The sequence below is a fragment of the Pteropus medius genome, unplaced genomic scaffold (assembly GCF_902729225.1).
Source record: "Pteropus medius unplaced genomic scaffold, Ma_sr-lr_union100, whole genome shotgun sequence".
Lineage (NCBI taxonomy): Eukaryota > Metazoa > Chordata > Mammalia > Chiroptera > Pteropodidae > Pteropus > Pteropus medius.
The window spans coordinates 8,763,994-8,775,020 of NW_024350926.1; the positions used below are offsets into that span (position 1 = coordinate 8,763,994).

The 11,027-nt window shown below is 36.3% G+C and overlaps 1 long non-coding RNA gene across 3 annotated transcripts in view; it reads left to right on the forward strand.

Moving 5' to 3' along the window:
• Nucleotides 1-10,031, forward strand: part of LOC120585522 (uncharacterized) — a 49,932-nt gene extending 39,901 nt beyond the window's left edge. The window contains exon 8 of one of the 3 annotated variants that reach the window (XR_005648377.1): nt 9,839-10,031. This is a non-coding gene — a long non-coding RNA (uncharacterized LOC120585522). The remainder of the gene's footprint in view (nt 1-9,838) is intronic. The other 2 variants (XR_005648378.1, XR_005648381.1) reach the window with 2 other exon arrangements.
• The last annotated feature ends 996 nt before the right edge of the window (nt 10,032-11,027 follow it).

An 11,027-nucleotide genomic window follows, 5' to 3' on the forward strand; every position in this document is an offset into this window, starting at 1 on the left:
TTGGTCACTTAAATAACATGTAGCTTTAACAAGAGCATTTTGAGCAAACAGCTATGGTACCAGAAGCCAGAAAGTAGTGGGCCGAAGCATGAGTTGCAAATAATAAATAATTGCAGTGAGCACTTACTCCTTTTCCAAAAAGCTTTGCAGGAAGTTAAGGCGAAAAAGAGAGTAGTAGATAGAGGAGGGCTATGCTCTCATAAAATGTGCTGAAAAGAAAGGGCCAGAGAGAGGGAGAAATTAAACATATACCAGAACGAACTTTCACTTTGTGTGCGTGTCACATATTCTTTGATTACCTAATGAAATTTCTTCACTTCCAGAAAAATACGTATTACATGTACTCACCAAAGTTTGCATGCCGTTTGAGGAAAGTACTGGTGTCCTAAAAAGAGAATTGTTTCTAGGTTAAGAGCCTTTGCAACCAAGAGAGAAAATAAATAATGGACCAAGGTGCTTGAGACAGAGGGAGAGATTGGGATCAAGAACAAGAGTTAGCATTAAAGTATTGGCTAGGTGGAGGGCCAGAGGAGAGAAAGAACTATCAGCGGGATCGTTTCATAAACTATGTAAATGTCTAACCAATGTGCTGTATACTTGAAATTAATAAAATAAAAAATAAAAATAAAAAAGCAAAAAAAATAGAAGGACAAGGGTGAGGCATGTTGTATTGGAGGGAAAGGCTACCATAATTATTTCTTAGAAACATAAGGGCTTTTAGAACAGTGAAGAGATGACCCTTACCATACATACATCTACTTTCTGAGTAGTTCTAAATCAACTCTGTAGATAGAGGGATGAAGAGTCGATTGGGACTTTTTTCCAATTGTAAGAACATAGGGGTTGGAATCTCCCAAGCCCATCATTTCATGGGTTTCTACCTTAAACAGAGAGAGTCATCCTTTTCCCTGTGCTTCGACAGCAATCTGTGTCTCCCTCCATTATGTCATTATCCTCATGTCTGAGCTTTACAAATTACTTATTTATTTATATCCTGGCCTTATGCAAATAGAGAGGCAGATGGATTAAAGTCGCCACATTTTATCGTAATTATTTGTGTCTATTTGGCACAGTTGACAGCAAAGATGTATGTCATATTTTTCCCCTCAGTTGCTGCATGTGTACTGAATAAATGAGTTAAATTATTTTTTAAGTTGCAATTTGTGAACATGATGAGAAATCTGTCACATGTATAAGAGACTTCCAGGAAACTCAGCACAACAAACTCTAAGAAACCATCATCAGCTTAAACTTAGTGCTTACTCTTGACTATTAACCCCTATGGTAATGTAAATAAGATTATAGACTGATTAATCCCCTGAATCTGAATTCAAATTTTTGTAGGTATGATTTGTATTAATTAATAAAAGCGATAGGGATAAAGACGACCATCTTGAGTTAAATGACACTTATGTATATATAATATACATATTTCTCGATCTATCTATACATACCTACATTCATATATATCATCTTTATATGTATATTCTTCATAAGAACTATGCAAGGCAGGCATCGTTTTAATTTTTTTGGAGGGTAGAAAACAGGCCACAAGAGAGATGTAGCTGGTTTAGAGCACAGAGTTGAAAGTGACAGAGCTATAACGAATCAAACTTTCGACCTTCCTTGCAGATTCTATGTGTATTACCCCCACGAAACATACTGAAGGAGCAAGGGGTCTTCTCTGATTGGTGCTGAATCAGAGAAAAGTATGGTCCTTCTAGAGAAATATCTCTCATATCAATTTTCTGGTAATCCTCACCGAATAAGGAGAGCCTGAGCCAGCGGGCCATTCTCCTTGGCTACTACAAACCCAGTTTCCTTAGCATGATGTGACATATGACACATTTTAATACGATTATTATCAAGTGGTTAATGCTAAGAGACCCACCTCAATTAAAATATTATACACGAGTGGTCATAGATTCTCTTGACCCTTTGACTCTGTTGAAAGTGTGGAAGGTCTGAGATTTTATTCTCCTTGGAATCTAATAGGTTAGCCTGTGGCAGTTTCGTGGAGGCCAGAAGTCCTGGGTCGGGCACAGACCTTTGCTGCTCATAGACAGTAAGCGACATGGGCACTGGCATGTTTGCATCAGTTCCTTGCCCCCTGGTTCCACGGGTACAGTGTGAATGGTCCAGAGAGATGCCTATATGTGTCATATACGTTACATGTGACTCTGCGAGGCACCCTCAGTTTAGGAAACCCAAATCCTTATAATGGGCCATCTCATGAACCCTTTGCTCTGAAGGGAGACACATCTTTAGCCCTCAAGATTGCAAGCAAATCTGTCTTTTGCTCTGAATGGGGATGCTGCATCTTCCAAGGTTGTTTGTTATACATACGTCCTTGAGAAGATGACCTGGAGCAAAGGGCAGTTGGTGCCTCACTTCACGAGACCTGCAGAAATGTGACAAACCTACGGAGAAGCATCTTCTATCAGACTCTAAAAATTCACTTTTCTTTGCAAACATCAGACATTTTACTGGAAACTGTTTCCATTTTAATTGCTCGGTATACCATGCCACTTAGCATTCTTGCTTAGAAACACACATTTTGATGTTATTATGCAGTGGGTATGATTATCATATGAATCATAAGTGATGGTATGATATATCACCACCTTAAAGTAGAAGCAACTCTTATTTCTCTTAAATTATATATAATTACTCTTGGGAAATTGTATTGAAAGACTAATTTTACATTGGTGTGTCACTTAATTACACATCAGTAGTGACGGGAAGAATTCAAAATATTCTATAAACCTCCTCCAAAAAAATAGTCAAGCCCATTTCTTACTCCAGTTATTATCAAGATCAAGAGTTTGTGGATTATCAAGTTTCTTACATATAAACTCAGGTCGCTGTTACTCAAACTGAGTAACCGATCTTTGCTGAAGCTTCTCATTTCTCACTTGAGAAAGTCGTGGGCACCCCCTCATGACCTCACCTAAACCTAATTATCTCCTAAAGGCTCTATCTCCAAATATCATCCCAGTCGGCATTAGGGCTTCAGTATATGAATTTTGGGGAGGCACGATTCAATCCATAGCATTCTATCCCTGGCCCTCCAAAATGCATGTCTTTCTCCCATGCAAAATATGCTTATCCCATCCCAAGATCCCTAAAAGTCATAACTCATTCCAGCATTAATTCTAGACTCTAAAGTCCAAAATCATATCTGCATATCGTCTAAATCAGATCTGAGTGAGACCTGAGGCAAAATTACTCCCCAGCTGCGGATCTGAAACTAGACAAGTTAATTCTTCCAAAGTACTGCGGTAGGACCGACATACAATAGACATTCCCATTCTGAAAGGGAGAAATAAGAAAGGACAGCGCAGTGGGTCCCCAGCAAGTCCAAGTCCAAAGCCTAGCTGGGCAAATTCCATTAGATCTTTTAGGCTAGAGAGTCATCCTCTCTGGTTTGATGCTCCACCTTCTGGATCCACTGGGCTGGCGGTCCCTAACGGCCAACAAGGTTAATTTGCTCACCCATCGCACTCCGTTTCCAAGCAATACAGAGCACACGCAGAGTGCTTGTGAATTTCTCCGGCTTAGGCTCTCACAGTTCCCTCTACCTGTGATCTCTCTCCCTCCACCCTGGGGGAGGGGGGAGTGGGGGATGGGCAGCGGGGTGCCAGCTTTGGTTTGCCCTTACCACACTGTCAGAGAGGAAACTCGCTCTTTCTGAAGTCACCCTGACACACTGACTCTTGCACATAGTAGTCACAAGCATGTTGACCTTTCCCGAAGATTTTGGGAAGGAACGGATGCAATGCACGTAAGCCATCGACTTGAACACTAGCCATCTTATTATTAAAATGTCCCTGAGCTGGTGCACTTCGGGAGGGTTTCCACTAGCCAGTTTCTGACATGGCGGCCTCCACATACCACTTGTCTGCCTCTTCTCCCCCTGCCTCTCAAGAACAAACCAAAGCTCTCTCTTCGTGACCTGCATTTGCCTTCGCGATCTTGAATGCTCATGACATGGTGTCCTGGGCTTCTGGAAAGCTCTCACCCTCTACCTCCTTTGGCTCATCAAATTATTTTCTCAAAAATGTACCCTGCTTGGGAAGAACTGTGATACCAAGTTTTAAGATCTATACATAATATTTTGATGAATTACATGTATTTCTTTTCTAAAATATGAAAAATAGAGAAAAGCACAAAGAATAAAGATCATCTCTGATTTTACTATTCTCAGGTAGATTATAATATTTTAACTTGTCAGTATGTTTCATTCTTTTCCTATAATTTATTTTGCCCATTTATATATGCAGATATAACAAAATGGAATAATACTCAGCAAATTAACTGATAATTAGTTTTATCCACTTAAAGATACTTTCAATGCCATTACATGTTTTTCTATATCACTATGTATAATGGCTACTTAGCATTTAACTGTAAGAATATATCATAGTTCATTGGTCCTCGACTATTTTCACATATTTTCATTTCTACATCTTTGCTAATGTAAATAACACTTTAAAACGCATGCTCCACGCATATGCACAAGGAGTTTTAGAGGTAGAGTCCCAGGGGCTAGAGAGTTCCATGGACAGGTGCTGGTTGCTGCTTTGAATAGTGTTCATTAAGCCTTTCCAGGCAGCGCAGGTAGAAACAGCCCACCTGGTCCCAAACGGGGCAGCGTCCTCCAGCAGAGGCGGCTCAGTTGTGCCCTGGAAGGGATTCTGAGCCAAGAGTTATTGTGATCAAAAAGAGGTTAGAACTTCAAAGTGTCTTGCTTCTTAATGACCGAGGGACAGGGACAAGGCATTTTTTTTTTCATGCACATCTGCTACTCCCAATGTATGTAAATTCTCATAGACACAGATCACTTTTCCCATTCTATCTCAAAATGCACACACACACACACACACACACACAGTTTCACATTGGACACTACCATGCCCACAGAAGATATCGTTGCTTTCAAGCAGTTTGAACAACTCTGTTAGCTTAAAGTTTAATTTCATTTTAAAATACCTTTTGCTCTCTGAACATTTCTGAAGTGTGCCAAAATCACCCTTTCTTCCAGTGACAAATTTAAAAGTGAAGAAATACATAGAATGTAGAGAGGTGTTTGTGTGAAGTGATACTAGACGACTGTTATCATTGCAGAATCTGTAAGTGTCCTCTCAGATGAGTAAAATGCTTCCTGTCATGTCAAGTGCCTTGTAGTTGTGTTACATCCTCCCTCCTGTTAAAGGACCACTTAGGACAATGGGGTGCAATTAAACCAATAGAGCCTCGGCGATCTGGAGGGCAGCTCCCTCCCAAAGTACTTCATTTACTCCTCTGTGTTCATAATGGATGGTTTTCTTACATTTGGTTATCCTGGGTTACTGAGTAGTAAGAAAATATTTCAGATCTGAACTAAATGAGAATGAAATGATCATATTTCATTAGCTTATTTTCAATTCAAAATTTCTACACATAGAGCCTTCATTTTTCATAATATTTTCTAAGGACTAATATAACAATATCACCTTTACGTGGTATATTCTAGATTTTCCCCCAAATGTATTTTATTCTCTTGTGCTTTGTTTTTCAGCTTGAATCGTAAATTTGTACAGAAGCGGCTATTTCTACCTGAAGTACAGCCTTAATATATTGTTGATGCTCAGACATATTATATGATGATTATAACAATAAAAATTTAGTCCCATGGAAACATTATTAAATTTTCCTCTATCTTAGATTACATGTCATCCTCCTGGTAATATGTGATAGCTGGGTGATTTATATGTTCTCAAAATTTAAAAATATTTCACTATCTGACTTCATAGCCTTTTTTTGGTGTTAGTTTTTCAATTCTTTCTAATACTACAGATGTAATTTCTTCAATTTTTTCTACCTAAAGACTGATACGAAATGCTTTTCACACTATTTTAGCCATTTTCTAGTTATAATAAATTTCGTGTCCCTCTTGGTTTATTAGGTCTATTTTTTCTCAATTATCCTTTCACGGAGTGTTTGTGAAATTCCATTTTGTTGCTTATTCTTATGGCCAGTCCTTTATCTTGCTTTATCTTTTCCCTTTAAATTTAAATTAATGCTAAGTATTCTTGCTTTTCTCTTTCCTTATATTTATTTCTACGACCTTAAATCACAGTTTTCGGTTTGCTTTTCTTGAGTTTCTATCAACTATTTCTTTTTGCTTTGTAATAGAAATTGTACGTACTGCTTTTTAAAGTTTTACACCTGAGATATAATTTAAGATACTTTAATTATTAAGGTAACTTAAGAAACTTTTGTCTTTGGCACAATCTGTATGTGGAAGCAACTCTCTGATGCTTCTCCTTCATGTTCACATAGTGGAACATTCGTATGCTATGCAAAAGGTAACTTGTAAAAAAAAAAAAGACAACAGGCCCAAAATGGAGTTGCTTATGTTAAGCCCCATGTTGCCAAATAGACTTAATTATGGTTCACTCTCCCAGCAATGGCATCTTACACCGGGAATGGCCCAATCAGCATCGGTTAGTCATCTGCTTGGCAGAACTTGCTATTCTCTGAAGGAAGTTACTTTGCTGACCCCATGTCACATGGCTGGATATTGAAATCAGTATTTGGCTAAAACTAAGGTGGAGGCCAAAAATCATCATCATAGAATGTCTGTGATGCAAGAATATGTTTGAACTTTTGCCGAAATTAAAAAAATATGTTAATATGAATGATTTACAGTTGAAGGTTTGAAATTTTATAATTTAACATTCTAATTTTTCAATACTTCCAGCTTCTAGATTGTTCTTGCAGGCCCTCTGCTACACGTTAGTACAGTAAATAAATGTTCCTTTCTACTGATGTCACTGGAGATACGAGACATGAATCTCAAAAACCTTATGACCGAAAGAAATTAAATATCTAAAAATATTAAAGTTTTTAAAGGTCATTTGCTTTAATGTTATGAATGCAATACAGAAATAATTCTACAAAGAATTATTTGTATTAGAAATATTAGAAAATTACTTAATCTCTCATTTAGAGTGAAAAGTTTTCAGCCAGTTACAGAATATTGAAGGTATATATATGTAAATGAATACATATATTCATTCATTCATTCTTTCTTTCTTTCATTTGGGTATACTTTTAATGTTGGCACTGGATGCTTTGAATTTGGTCGATTTTTCAATTTCTGGCATACTGACTTCTTTAAATCTGAAGTTCAATATTTTTGAAATTATATTTAATCTTATCTACAACTTCTTAATTATTAAAAAGATCACTTGATTTTTTAAAAATTAAATTTATTGTATTTTCTCAAATTTCCATGGACAGAATCTAACTTTTATTTTTGAATTCTAGAAATTGCATATTTAAAAAATCTATAAAATTTCTTATATTCCTTGAAAGCTCTCCTACTCCTCTGAGAATAATCTATAATTACAATTTCTATTGCTATCAGAGTTACTTTGACGGTCAATTGGACCACCAGAAGGAGACAAGGAGCAATGATAGACTTCAAGTTCAATACTTAATAATCATCCCCATGCTTGCTAATTAACTGAATCTCTCAGGAAAGATGTTATATAGATTTCTGTGACAAATAAATAAAGCGAGATTCTGTGACTAAGCATTGATTTGACAGAGATTCAAGACAAATTCATCTATCTATACAAATTGACAGGTATCTAAAGCTATCTAATCAATTCAATGCAGATAAAGAAAAATGAGGAAATGCCAAATGACTGTCAACTACAATCCCAATATTATAGGTTATCTAATAACCGACAAGGAAAATAATTGCATTTATTTAATTATTTTAAATAGAGAGATTTGCATTGGGGGTTGAGAATGAAAAGACAACTTAAGTAATAGTAGGCATTGTGAAAGTGAAGTGGAAAGCAGATAGTGTATGTTAAACAATAGAAATATTAGATAGTCAGCCATAGCCTAGGCATCAGCTTAAGTTATAGTTTCTTAGGTCAAAGGAAAGTAGACAGAAAGATATGGCTTGTATTCTAAGCTCGTGGTATATTGACCGTGTGTTGAGAATAGAATAATGAATAAATTTATTTTACATTAGCATATGAACTTTGACAGCATAGGGATGATTATGATATAAATCTATCAGTTGAGGTTTATTCATAGAAGTAAACTGTAGAAGTCAATATATGTACCAAAAAATGATGGCCAGTATGGTGTAAAATAGAATCAAGAAGGTACCATATTACCTAAGATATTATCAATAGCTTTCACAACTTATCTACTATAATTTTTTTAATATACATAAGGTGACCTAACTGATATTGATCCTTTTTATCACAATGACATGAACTATATTCCAATTTATACCTAGTTGATTTTGAATGGATGAGCTTTTGTTTGTTTAGAAAAATATGCTTTCTATATATAATAAAGACATATTATATTTTCCCTGTTACGTTATTATCATTTTCTCTAGAACAATCAAATCTGTGTAGCAGAACATAACTTTTCCTTACCGTCTTTTTAATAAAGATATTTTTAATTGGGTCATGGTCGTAAATACTACTTCCAGTGCTTTCATTCAGGACAGTTAAAAGAGGCTCATAGATGGCCTAAGTGTCCTCACAAATCTTTGTATAGAAAAGGCCCAGAGCCCCCTATTCTGTTAAGCAATGGGCTGTATCACTGCGGCATAGGGGTACTATAAAATTTATTGTCCGAATGGAGACACTTTTGAAAGCAAAAGGGAGTGCTATTAATAATTACCCCTGGACAACAGGTATAAACCACAACCGTCCTGAGCAAACCGAGATGTATGGTCATCCTATTACATCGAGACAGGACAATGATGTATGGACGAGATCTTTCAGGCTTAGAATGTAACTTGGTTTGGGATTTTTTCCGAGTTAAAGTATCTTGTGTTGTCTGTATGTAAGTTTTCTTTTCTCAGCTAGGCTATTACAGGGCTTTGCAAGGAAACAAACTCTTTCCTCTTCCATTTAGAAAGAAATTAAGCCACCATCTATCTTAGATGTTGTGGAAATGTAGAAGATAATTCGAAGATAGGATGTATTGCGGTATTGGTAGTATCTTCATTTCATGGGCTAATGCTCTGTTGATATTCATGATGAGAGAAGAGCTTCTCACAAGCTACGGCTTTTTTATTTTCCCTCCTACAATTTATTTCAACAAATTCTTAATATGATTTTTGTTATCATTTTATTAGTTTTTAATTTCAATAGATTATTAAAAGAGAATGTAACCTTTTAAAACGTGTTAAGCTTTAGGTTGTGACCAAATTAAACATGTAAAGGAAAAGTATAGTTTCCAGTCAAGGGATATACCTATTAAATCAATTATTATCCAGTTCTATGGATCTTACTTACATTTTGTCTACTAGATATGTCAAATTCTGAGAGATATGCAAAAGTTTCATACTCTTTTATTCAACACTTTATCACACTGTCAAGAGTTTTTATTTTATATTTTTAAACTACCATATTGTTAATGTATGATATCAACATGTTATTGATGTATGTGTTTATTTAAATCTGCTTCTATCTCCTTCATTAACTGTGATTTCTTATTATTATACAATGCCATTCTTTTTCCTTTATGGGGCTCATAATCCACCTCGTCACATATCCATTCTTGCTTTCTTTTATCTACATTTGCCTGGTAGCCTTCGTCCATCCTTTTATTTTCAATCTTTTTTTAATTGCTGGATTTTATTTGTGTGTTATCAGTCTAGATACGAAAAACTATGTTTCAGTAGCACATTAACCCTGACATTTCGGAGACTTTTAAAAAGAGTGTATTTTGGGCTCTTAGGCCAATTAAAAAAAATTTTTTTTTGACTTTCCCACTGAATTGCCCTCCATCCGTCTTCTCTATAATCCAGGCTCGTTTCAATCTTGCGGTTCTGCCATCTCAACTCGGGGTGTCAGTGTTCCCTGTGGCAGAAGAGAAAGCTGGGCCCGTGTTCACAGGAGGTTGGCTGGAACTGGTCATGTGACCCACTGAGCAGCAAGAGGCCTGGGGCTGGCCAAGAGAAGGAGAAGAACCCAATGATATTGAATACTTCTAATGTCTATGCAAACATGTTTCTTATAAATAAAGTACAGCTATTTTTTGAAAAAGTTAAGTAGAATTTCTATCTTTTATGAAAGAATTTCATTCTGTGAATGATATAATTGATTTTATTCAGCATTTTTGTTCCCTCTTCCTTATTATTTCTTGTTAATCAAGTCGTCATTTTTTTCTTCCTTTTTTATCTTTTTTCTTTTTTTTTGTTCCTTCCAATTCCATTAATCTTTACTCTTTCCTTTCTCTCTTTATATATATAATCAGGAACACATATTTCTGCTATTAGTGGAAAACATGATACCGATTTATTCTTCTCCAGTGTCTCACTTGGTATGTTAGTTTGCTAGGACTGCTGTCACAGAGGATCACTAACTAGGTGGCTCAAACAACGGAGTTTTAGTTCTGGAGTCTGGAAGTCTGAAATCAAGGTGTTGGCAGAGCTGGTCCCTTCTGAGGTTGCGAGAGAGGTTCTACCCACTGCTCAGGCCTTGCTTCTGGGGTTGCTGGGAGCCTCTGCTCTGCTGGAGATGCATGGCCTCGCTCTCTGCCTTCCTCCTCTGTTTCCAGGTCTGTGTCAGCATTTCCTTTTTATAAGAACATCAGTTATTTGGGATAGGGAGCCCACCCTATAAGATGACCTCATCTTAACTGGTTACATCTGCAACAACACTATTTCTGAAAAAAGTTACATTGGATGGGGGGTTAAGACTTCGACATATGAAATTTAGGAAAATACGATTCAGCTCGTAACACTTGGTTTCCACATGTTTTATTTCCTTTTTTTTCCTCTCAAACCACACAAATAAACGAAGCTCTATAGGAAACTTACTTCTCCCTCCATCTCAATGCCTGTAATTGACGTCTTTGCCTGAGATAGATGAGTGCTTTTTATTGTATATCCTTTATCATTACGAGCATTTAATTAGTATTTATATTATACTTTTCAGTCTACCCTTACCCATTTAGATTTAATATTTGAGGTAAAATATGTATAGACATAATCG